General features: G+C 36.3%; 1 pseudogene across 1 annotated transcript; it reads left to right on the top strand.

Annotated features, from left to right (window-relative positions):
* The first annotated feature begins 5,088 nt into the window (after window positions 1-5,088).
* Window positions 5,089-5,678, top strand: LOC691884 (immunoglobulin heavy variable 3-73 pseudogene; annotated as a pseudogene). The gene is made up of 2 exons (XR_015622647.1): window positions 5,089-5,196; window positions 5,301-5,678. The product of XR_015622647.1 is annotated as an immunoglobulin heavy variable 3-73 pseudogene (transcript).
* The last annotated feature ends 5,172 nt before the right edge of the window (window positions 5,679-10,850 follow it).

Below are 10,850 nucleotides of genomic sequence, written 5' to 3'. Positions count from 1 at the left end.
AGGCATATTTATTGAACAAGTATTTGTGTGAGAACAAATTTATATTACAAAGTATATAACTTCTACATCCCTTCAAACATGATGCTTATAGAATTATTGGAATACAATTAATTAATTTTAAACATCCATTCCTGAGTCACCACAGGTGTAGCATAAAAAGACAGCCGTGTCCTCATTTGCAGTAGGACAAGACTGAATATGATTAAATTGAATCTCTGCTGCACATAAAAGTCAACAGAGTTTTTCTTCAGCCCAACAACTAAAATATTGACGTTGTATATAATGGTTTGTGAGATCATGAAGGGGCCCTTACACCTTAGACACTATGGAAAATTCGTTAATTATTAATTATTAATTATAGATATCTATATATATATTAAAATTATGTTAAGTGTAAACAACTGCCATTTACTCAAAACACAAATATAATAAAAATACTATGAAATTTCTGTTGTGAAAACAGGCAAAATTCTGTAACATTGTTACAAATGGAGAAAACAGGTCATGGAACCCACAAACGTGCAGCAATGAAAATATTCAGAAGAACAAAAAAGAAAAAAAAAACAGATCATAGAGGAAGAAGTTTTATAACATATTTTAATCATTCTGCGTTGGAATAAAAAATTGTGAGCATAATCATCTTCACTGAATCTTTTCTCAATCTAACGCTACTGCTGATAACCTACTCATATTCAATCATTGCCAGTCTTATCCTTATGCCTTTCCTTTGGACAGATTTCACAGTTCCTGAGTTACTAAGCATAAATCTTTCTTTCTGAGAGAAATTCGGGGATGGAGTCGGAGAAGTGTCTGAGGAATTGAAGGTCCAGCAACAGGTCCAAAGTGGGTTCTAGATGAAGGGGAAACCCCAAGACTTGACACCAATACTGAAGTTATGGGGCATTCACAAAAAGGGGCCTACCATGTCTTATCTCCGAAAGATCCAACAAACTAATAAAAAAGCTAATAGAGTCAGATGCAGATATGAGCTCCCAACCAAGAAACAAAAGCTATTAAGGAGAAGGGAAACCTTGCCGGAGGAAAAGCAATCTCAATTTATCCTAGATCGCTGAGATATCTTAGACACTGGATCACCAACAGGCAGCATACAACAGCTGAGATAAGGCCTCCAACACAAATACAGCAGAGGACTGCTTGTTCTGGGTTCAGTCAAATAATATGCATCTAATCCTCAAGAGACTGGAGGCCCCAGGAAGTTTGGAGAACTTGTGGTTTGGGTACATCCTTGGTGAGACTGAGTGGGGGGGGGATGTGGACGGGCAGAAAGGAGATATGAGATATAGACACCTTGGTGGTGTGGACCAGGAGGGGAATAAAATATGGCGTATAAAATAAATAAATGCATACATATATACATGCATACATAAGAATTAATCTTTAACTTCTGGAGGCATCAGGGTTCAAAGATCCTTTTTTCTTTCTTACCTCTCTTAGTTACTACAATTTTTTGACTGAAATCTAAAGACTTTGAGATGGAATCAAACAAGGAGATATAAATTTTGATATATTATTTCTGAATCATGGTGACCATATTCACTAAAATATTTGCAAATTGCATCCATTTACTTACAGATTTTATTACATTAGTTCCATTAACTGATAAATATAGAATCATATTCTGCATATATACCACATTTTTATGAGTGGTTTATTAGTCAAAGTACCTGTAGTTTTTGTAGTTGATAGATATTGTACATAGACAGATTATAAGGTTACCTACATAACTGTATACCTAGTGAAATATTGTCTGTTTTATATGCGAAGGAGTGGTATAGCTTGGTCATGTAATAAGCAATTTTCAGATTTTTGAAAATTATCCTTGCTGCTTTCATATATTAAATTTGATTACTTACTATTAATCCCATTTTAATTAAGTGGACATGTAAGAATTTGCCTATATCATGGCTAAAATGAATTTTTTTCTTTTCTTAAATAAACCCATTGTTACTGAAATAAATCAACAACCTATCTTGGCTATCTTTGTCTTTAATGTTTGCACTTACAGGCTTATTGAAAAAGGACACACAAGACATCTGCACTGTCCATGCAAGATATCTCTGACATGTCATGGCAGTTATGGCAGAGGATCACAGCCATAGAAACCCAGGTTTTCCTCTTCAACGGTGAGCACTGACAATGAACACTAAGAAGGAGAGTGAAAGTTGCAGTGTGTCCTAATATGCAAGAATGCTGAATAAGTATCATGGTCAAAGCAAATTCCAGGTGACTATCCCTCACTGAACAATGCAAGGAAAGGAAACTCTACATCGGAATTGATGCAGAATCCATGGAGGACTTACGTTTCCTGGCTGGGTTTCATGATATAATCAGCCTGCTCTTTATACCTCCCTGTACAACAAATCTAGGAGTGGCACAAATTGATGGAAAGGGCACACACACTTCAAACATTAATAAAGAAAATGCCTCATAAAATTGCCTATCACCTAGACTGGTTGGAGTATTTTTCATTGAGCTTTACTATCCAAAGAAGATTTTAGCACTTTTCAAGTTGACATTAAAAGTAGTCAGCACATTAGACAAATTTGAAGAAAATTTCAAGTGTTGCTGAGAAGGATATATTCTTGAGTGTTTTAGCGGCATGTTCAGTAGAAGTCTCCAAGTTATCTGTCTCTCACTCAAAGTCACATCATTTACATTAATCTCTGCTCTTAGAACTAGCAGTTTGCCCTTTTAATGTATGTTGCTGCACCTTTTGTTGTAGGTACATTTAAAAGTGTAAAGATCATGTTGGATTCCTCTTTTGTTGTGTGTGAGAAGGTTTCATTTATTCCTTCTACTTAGCCTATGGATTGACATCATTAATATTACAGGTCAGAATAGCTATCCTACTTATATTTTTATTTCCATTTGCTGGGAGAACACTTTTCTGAACTTTAAACAAAGATAATATGTGCTATAATGATAATATTATTGTGTTTCTAGAGCAGCAACAAGAATGGTCTCATTTCCTAACCCAATCTTGCAGGAATTCCTTATTATACAATGGAGGCAATTATACAAACACTTGTTATAGAAGAAATATAATAATTCTTGTCATTTTGTTATTTGTGGAATTTTCTTAAAAGTTAGTCATACATATTCTTGAGTTAGATAGTTATTCTCTGTGACATTGTGTTTATTTTCTTCATTTTAAACATTTCTTTGTTCTTTATGGAGATCAATTAGTGATAATATGAATCTTTAAACATTCTCAATGTTAAAAGTTTGTTTTATTCCTCCAAATTTGACATGTGGTTTTATTACATAAAATTGTTTGTATTAGTCTCTCAAATATTCCTGTGTTACTGTGATGGACTTGCCTTTATAAGTGACTTTCCTTCTCTTGTACATTTCAAAATCCCTTTTTCAAATGATTTCATTTCCTAAAATTTCCTAGCTGTAATATGTAACAGGGAGCTTCTGATTTCTTCCAACTTGGTGTTTTATTTGTAGCCCCCTTTTATCTAGATGGGAATTTCTTTCTGTAGGTTCAGGAAATCTGATTTTATTGTTGTAGTGAGAATATTCACTCTGCTTTTGCTGGAATAATCTTCCCTTTACTGAGTGTCAAGAAAATATGAATATTGGATTGGTCTCTTTATGGTGTTCCAAAACATTTCAATATTTTAGTCATCTACATTTTTAAATTTTCCCCAAAAGTACAACAATGCCAAGCAACCAGAGCTTCCAGGGACTAAGCCACTACCTAAAGACTATACATGGACTGACCCTGGACTCTGACCCCATAGGTAGCAATGAATATCCTAGTAAGAGCACCAGTGGAAGGGGAAGCCCTGGGTCCTGCTAAGACTGAACCCTCAGTGAACTAGTCTATGGTGGGAGGGCGGCAATGGTGGGAGGGTTGGGAGGGGAACACCCATAAGGAAGGGGAGGGGGGAGGGGGATGTTTGCCCGGAAACCGGGAAAGGGAATAACACTCGAAATGTATATAAGAAATACTCAAGTTAATAAAAAAAAAAAAAATGTTCTAATTTAAAAAAAAAAAAAAAAAAAAAAAAATTTTCCAATTGACTATTAATATGTGACTTTATAACTTAACATTATGTTTCAGTCTGGATGCTCAGTTTTTGACATGATTCATTCTGTTGGTGTTTCCTTCCACTGATGGCATCTTTCGTAATTATTAATATTCTATTTTAGGTAATATCAGCTTGTAATTTGTTAGCATATCTTTCCATTATTTTATTCTCATATATTGGATTTCTTTCACATTTCATTCATCTTTTGAGTTGTAGTTGTTCATGAAATATTATAGTCTGAATATATTCATATCCCCTTGAATTGTTTTAACAAGTATAATGATTCTTTGGAATTCTTTTTTATAAAGTCATGAATGTAAATAGCATTAGAGATCATTTCTATGGAAGTAATACCTTTGCAATGGGAAGGCACTGCATTCTTGACCAATTATCTTACATTTGTTTTACGGGAGTCCTTGTGCTAAATACCAAGGAGAATACTAATGATCAAATAAATCATGATAGGAAAAATAAGGAGGTCATCATTAGAGGAGCTTAGTAGTAAACACAACCTCAACAGGTTTTTTTAATTAGTCAATGTATAATATAGAGTATATAATTTGAATAATTTATTTTATAATTAATATGAAGACAGCTGCAGAGTTTCACATGTACATTAGAGTAAGATTGCAAAACATTTTATTAATAACGGTAAATTCACACTGTAAATGATTTTTATTTTCTTTTTCTGCTTTCTTTTTCAAGACAGGATTCATACATTCCAAATTTTAAATGCATTTAAATTTAAATGCATCATTCTTCTAACATACTGCCTTACTGGAATTGACCACAATGATGTAGGCATGCAAAAATGCCTTCACAAGTTCCCTGTCTCCTGGAAAATTTGAGTACACTTTTATGCAACAAATGCTACTTCAGTCCTTATTTCTTCTCAAACATTGACAATACTCATTGTTTCCTCTAAGACACTCACAAATGATGTTATAATATAGCAGGAATATATGCAAATAATGTTCCTCTCTGTTCATAAAAATCAGTTCTGACCCCTACAGCTTTAACAGTGACACCTATCTCTGGATTCACAGTTCTTCCCATTTATTGAGCAGGCTTGAACACAGTATATCCAGCATGGAGTTGTGCATGATGTGGATTTTCCTTGTTGCATTTTTGAAAGGTATTTGATACATAAGAAGATATACTGAGTGTGTGATTTTGTGTGAGTGACAGGGACAGTGGGTATTTGTGAGAGATTACTAACTGGATTGTCTGTGTTTGCAGGTGTCCAGTGTGAGGTGCAGGTCTTGGAGTCAGGGGGAGGATTGGTGCAGCCTGGGAATTCTCTAAAACTTTCCTGTGCCACCTCGGGATTCACATTCAGTACCGCCTGGATGTACTGGTATCGACAGTTTCCAGAGAAGCGACTAGAATGGGTAGCTCGAATTAAAGCCAAATCTAACAATTATGCAACTGACTACACAGAGTCTGTGAAAGGAAGATTCACCATCTCAAGAGATGATTCCAAAAGTAGCATTTACCTGCAGATGAACAACTTAAAAGAGGAAGACACTGCCATTTATTACTGTGCTTGGCACAGTGAGGGGCCTTCAGTGTAAACCCAGACCCAAACCTCCCTGCAGGAACTCTCAGTACCTGTAGAGGGCAGAGTTCACATGGAAATCAGAGTCAGTGTAGTGTTAGGTGCAGACATAATTGAGTGCTGATGTCTGTTTTCATGTCATCTAATGACTCCAGAGAATGTCCCATGTACTTGTGGTTGGTATATTTTGTAATTTCTGTGAAAACAGTTTACTTTTTCTTGATTTAAACACAGAGTCGCTCTCAAGTAACAGGCACACACATATAGTTCACATACACACAGTTAAAACTGAAGAAATCCTAAAATCTCCACTACTTTTAGAAAGGAGTATGCTGAAATCTCCATAGTCAAATGCTTAAAAATATTTGCAGTTTTGGTGAGTCTTTTCCGTTAGTAAATTCACAGCAAACTCTCAGTGGTATTTTGAAAGATTCAGACTTTAAAAGTAATTGGGGACACACTCTGTTATTTGTACACCCTAGGAGCTCTCAAGTATTACTGCTTTTCCTAAAAACTTTGCTTATCAGTAACGTATCTGCCTCATTTGTAGCATCATTATGGAACAAAGTTTATGTGACAAGAAATTTTTCTCAAAAAATGCATGCTTGTTTTCTATATTGCTTCATGCATGATTCTTTTAGACAATTTAGAAAACCATTAATTAATTGTACACACTCACTAGTGAGTAACTCCAGACTCGGCAGGAAAAGACAGCATTGCCCTCAATTCCAGTAGGACAGGATCTAATATGTTTGAATTGAATCTCTGCTGTATATAAATGCACTGAAGAAAGTTTTTTTTTTTTCATTCACACAACTCGGAAATTGTAATCCTATCTAAAGTTTTGTGAGATCATGAAGGATCTGAAAGAACATCAGGGCCATTATACATTAGACCCTTCTAAAATTTTTCTTAGAGATATTTATATTAAAAATTGCCTTAAGTTGGAAAAACTGCCATTTAAACAAAAACACAAATATAACCAAAACCCATGTAATTTCTGTGGAGACAACAGGTAAATTTCTATAACATTGTAAAAATGCAGAGAATGTGCCAAAGAAAGCAAGACTGTGCAGAAATTAAAATATTCTGCAGAACAAAGGAGCTGATAATTGTGGAAACAATCTTAAAATTTATTTTTAACTATTTTAGTTAGGAAAGAAAGAATCAAGAATTATCATCTTCATTGCATCCTTCCTCCAACTATTATTCCTCCTCTTCCCCCTTCCCATATTCCACCTTTGCCCTTCCTATTTTCATGCCTTTCCTTTATGAAGGTTGTCACAGTCATTGAGATATTAAAGTGCCTATTCTTAGAACTTGTCTCCATATTCTGATTACAATGTTTCCAGCTCATCTACCATCATAGGCCCTAATTTTGATTAGGAGTTATAAATGTTCAACTTAATATGTAGCAAATGTCACAAAGTTCATATAATCGGTAGCATTTTAATGAAACGGGAAAAAGCAAAAAAGCAAAATAAATTAATATTTCAGAGGCTGAGGAGCAATGGCAAAGAGGTGAGGCAAAGGGTGTTTCCTGAGTCTTTACACAGGTTTTCCTCCCAGTTAACCGTATGTAAGCCCCAGGGACCGTGTCCAATGTGCAATGAAGAACACAAGATTTTACACTGATCATTGCAGTTAGGTCCTGAATTCCATGTCAACCTTGTTGTAAGCTTTAGAATGAGAAATGTCACAATTGGAAGACATTTTTAAATCTCCAGGAAGACAGTGTGTCTCATAGAGAAGTTCATTCCTCAATTGGAAAACTAGGGCATGGCAGTATTTTCTCATGGAGAAGGAGTTTCAAGACTCTTCATGCTGAGGCTCACCCACAATGAGTATGGAGTATTAAACCTGGTAACGTGCAAAATGGTATATGTCGAAAAAATCAGAGCAAGCAATGAGAATTGAAGACCTGTTTCCCCACGTTGTCACAAACATCTTACTTTATTTCTTTGAAACTGTTATAGCTACCTTCTGGTTTTATTTTTATTTTTATTGTTTTTATTAATCATCACATTTTTTTACATCTCAAATGATATTCCACTTCCCAGTTTCCCCTCCTCCAAACCCTCATCTTACTTCCGTCCTCCCATCTCCCCTTTGGCTTATGAGGCTGCTTCTCTACCTACCTTCCTAACTACACCTGCCCCACTGCTTCTGAAAGCCCCTGCAGGGGGCATCAAACCTTCCCACGACCAAGGGCCTCCCCTCCCATTGCTGTCAGCCAAGGCCATCCTTTGCTACATGTGTATCTGGAGTCATCTGTCCTTCCATGTGCACCCCGTGGTTGGTGATATAGATTGTGTGAGAACTGTGTGTTCAGGCCAACCTATGTAGTTCTTTCAGTGGGGTTGCAATTCCCCACTGGGCCATCATTTCTTCTGCCAACTCCACTACCAGGTTCCCTGAGTACAATCTAATGGTTGACTTCCAGCATCCACATCTGCACTGATCAGTTACTCACCAAACCTGCTCAGGAAACACCACACTAGATTCCTGTCAGCAAGCGCCTCTCTACCACAGCAACAGTGGTGGATTGGGTGCCTGCAGACATGTATCCCCAGGTGGCTCAGACTCTGGTTGGCCCTTCCTTCAGTCTCTGTTACATTTTTTTGTCCCTGTTCTTCCTCTGATCAGATACATCTCAGGGTTAAAAATTTGAGATGGTTGGGTCCCTCGATCAGGAGTACCATTTTTATTGGAGTGCTACATAAAATATGGTTCACATAAAAATAAATATAACAAAATGCATAATTTTAATATTTTAGAAAATAACAAATAATACTATTTGAAGCTTATATTTCTTATTTTTTTAAAACTGGGTATCACATACTACCTGTTCTGTGTAAGTTAAAACTAAGCTACTCCCTTTAAACCAATTTCTTTAATATCAATATTCACAAACTTTGTTACTCCTATAATTATGAACATTGCATTACAATGTTCTCTGTGGGGACACTGGGCAGATATTTCTGTGATCAAAATAACAATAAAATAAACATTTATCGTGTATCATAAATATGCAATAAATACTAAGTAATTATTTTTATTATTTATTGGTTATTTTATTTATTTATATTTCATAAGTAATTCCCTTCCAGATTTCCTCTCTGGCAACTCCCTATCCCACCCTTCCAAGTGCTGCTTCTATGAGGGTGCTCACCCATACACCCCTCCTGCCTCACACCACTAGCATTCTATTACACTGGGGCATCAAGCCTTCATAGTACCAAGATCCTCCCTTCACAATGATGCCAGATAAGGCCCCTTTAGCTCCTTCAGTTCTTCGCCTAAATCCTCCATTGGGGTCCCTATGCCCAGTTTGAAGGTTGGCTACATGCATCCCCATATGTATCCAAGTCTCTGGAAGAGTTCTTCAGGAGACATCCATATCAGGGTCCTGTTAACCAACACTTCTTAATGTCAGCAGTACTGACCGTGCTTGGTAGCTGCATATGGAATGGATACCCAAGTGAGGCAGTCTCTGAATTGTCTTTCCTTCAGTGTCTGCTCTATTCTTTGTCCTTGTATTTCATTTAGATAAAGAGGAGGAATTCTGAAATTTCTTAAAATTTTTATGGACATATTTCTTTACTTAATTCTGAAATTTTAAATTCTGAAACTCTTTTTTTTTCTTTTTCTTTTTTTTTTTTCAGAGCTGGGGACCGAACCCAGGGCAAGCACTCTACCACTGAGCTAAATCCCCAACCCCTAAATTCTGAAATTCTTAAAATTTTGAAAAATGTGGATGTACTAGCCCTCAGTCAGGTGTAGTGCCTCAATTCTGTATATTGTATCTATAGGTTCTCTCACTCTTTGTTGGGTATTTCAGCTAATGGCATCCCTGTTGGGTCCAGGGAGTCTGTCACAATCCTGGCATCTGGAATTTTCTGTTGCCTATACAGAGTTTCCCAAAATCCATTGCTACACAGCACTGTTCAATTCCCTGACCCTCTGTATATCATTCCTATCTCCTCCCATACCTGATCCTAGCCCCTTTTTATTCCCTCTTCCCCTGTTTTCTTCCTCCCAAATTCCTCCTACCCTTTAGACCCTGTGAGTATTTATTTCCTCTTCTAAGGAAGACTGAAGTATCCATTCTTTGATCTTCATTCTTCTTGAGCTTCATATGGTCTGTAAGTGTATCATGGGCATTCATACTCTTTTTCCTAATATCCACTTCATCAGTGAGTGCATACCATATGTGTTCTTTTCTAACTGTGTTAACTCACTCAGGATGATATTTTCTAGTTCCATCCGTTTACCTAAGAATTTCATGAAGTCATTGTTTTTAATATCTGAGTTGTACTCCATTGTGTAAATACACCACATTTTCTGTATCCATTCTTCTGTTGAGAGACATGTGGTTGTTTTTAGCTTCTGCATATTATAAATAAGGGTACTATGAACATAGTAGAGCATGTGTACTTGTTATAAGTTGGAGCATCTTTTGGGTATACGACCAAGAGTGGAATAGCTGGATCCTCAGGTAGTACTATGTCCAGTTTTCCAAGAAAATGGCAGACTGATTTCCAGAGTGTTTGTACCAGCTAGCAATACCACCAGCAATAGAGGATCCTCACAGATCTGTTGTCACCTTAATGTTTTATCAGACTGGTGTGTAGAAGAATCTTTGAGTTATTTTGATATTTATTTCCCGGATTTCTCTGATGTCTGTGAATGTTGAACATTACTTTAGGTGCTTCCCAGCCATATGCAATTTCTAATTTGTGAAAATTTTGTTTCGCTCTGTATAAATTTTAATAGGCTTATATAATTCTCTAGAGTATAACTTCTTGAGTTCTTTGTATATATTGGATATTAGCCTTCTATCAGACATAGGATTGGGAAAGATCTTTTCCAAATCTGTAGAATAGCAGTTTTATCCTATGGACAGTGGCTTTTGCCTTACAGAAGCTTAGCAATTTTGTGAGATCCCTTTTTTGTATGATTGATCTTAGACCCTGGACCATTAATATTCTGGTCAGGAACTTTTCTCATGTACCAGTGTGTTCAAAGTTCTTTCCCAATTTCTCTTCTAACATGTTTATTGTACCTGATTTTATGTGGAGGACTTGGATCCACTTGGAATTGAGCTTTGTAAAGGTAGATAAAAATAGCTAAGTTTGCAGTCTTCTACATGACGCTTACCACTGAAGCCAGCACCATTTATTGAATGTGCTGTTTTTCCCAGTGCATGGTTTTAGCTCCTTTGTTAAAGA

This window comes from Rattus norvegicus, chromosome 6 (assembly GCF_021556685.1).
Source record: "Rattus norvegicus strain SHRSP/BbbUtx chromosome 6, alternate assembly SHRSP_T2T, whole genome shotgun sequence".
Taxonomy (NCBI): Eukaryota; Metazoa; Chordata; class Mammalia; order Rodentia; family Muridae; genus Rattus; species Rattus norvegicus.
Note: the sequence above shows the minus strand (reverse complement) of the source record. Positions and strands in the feature narration are given on the sequence as shown.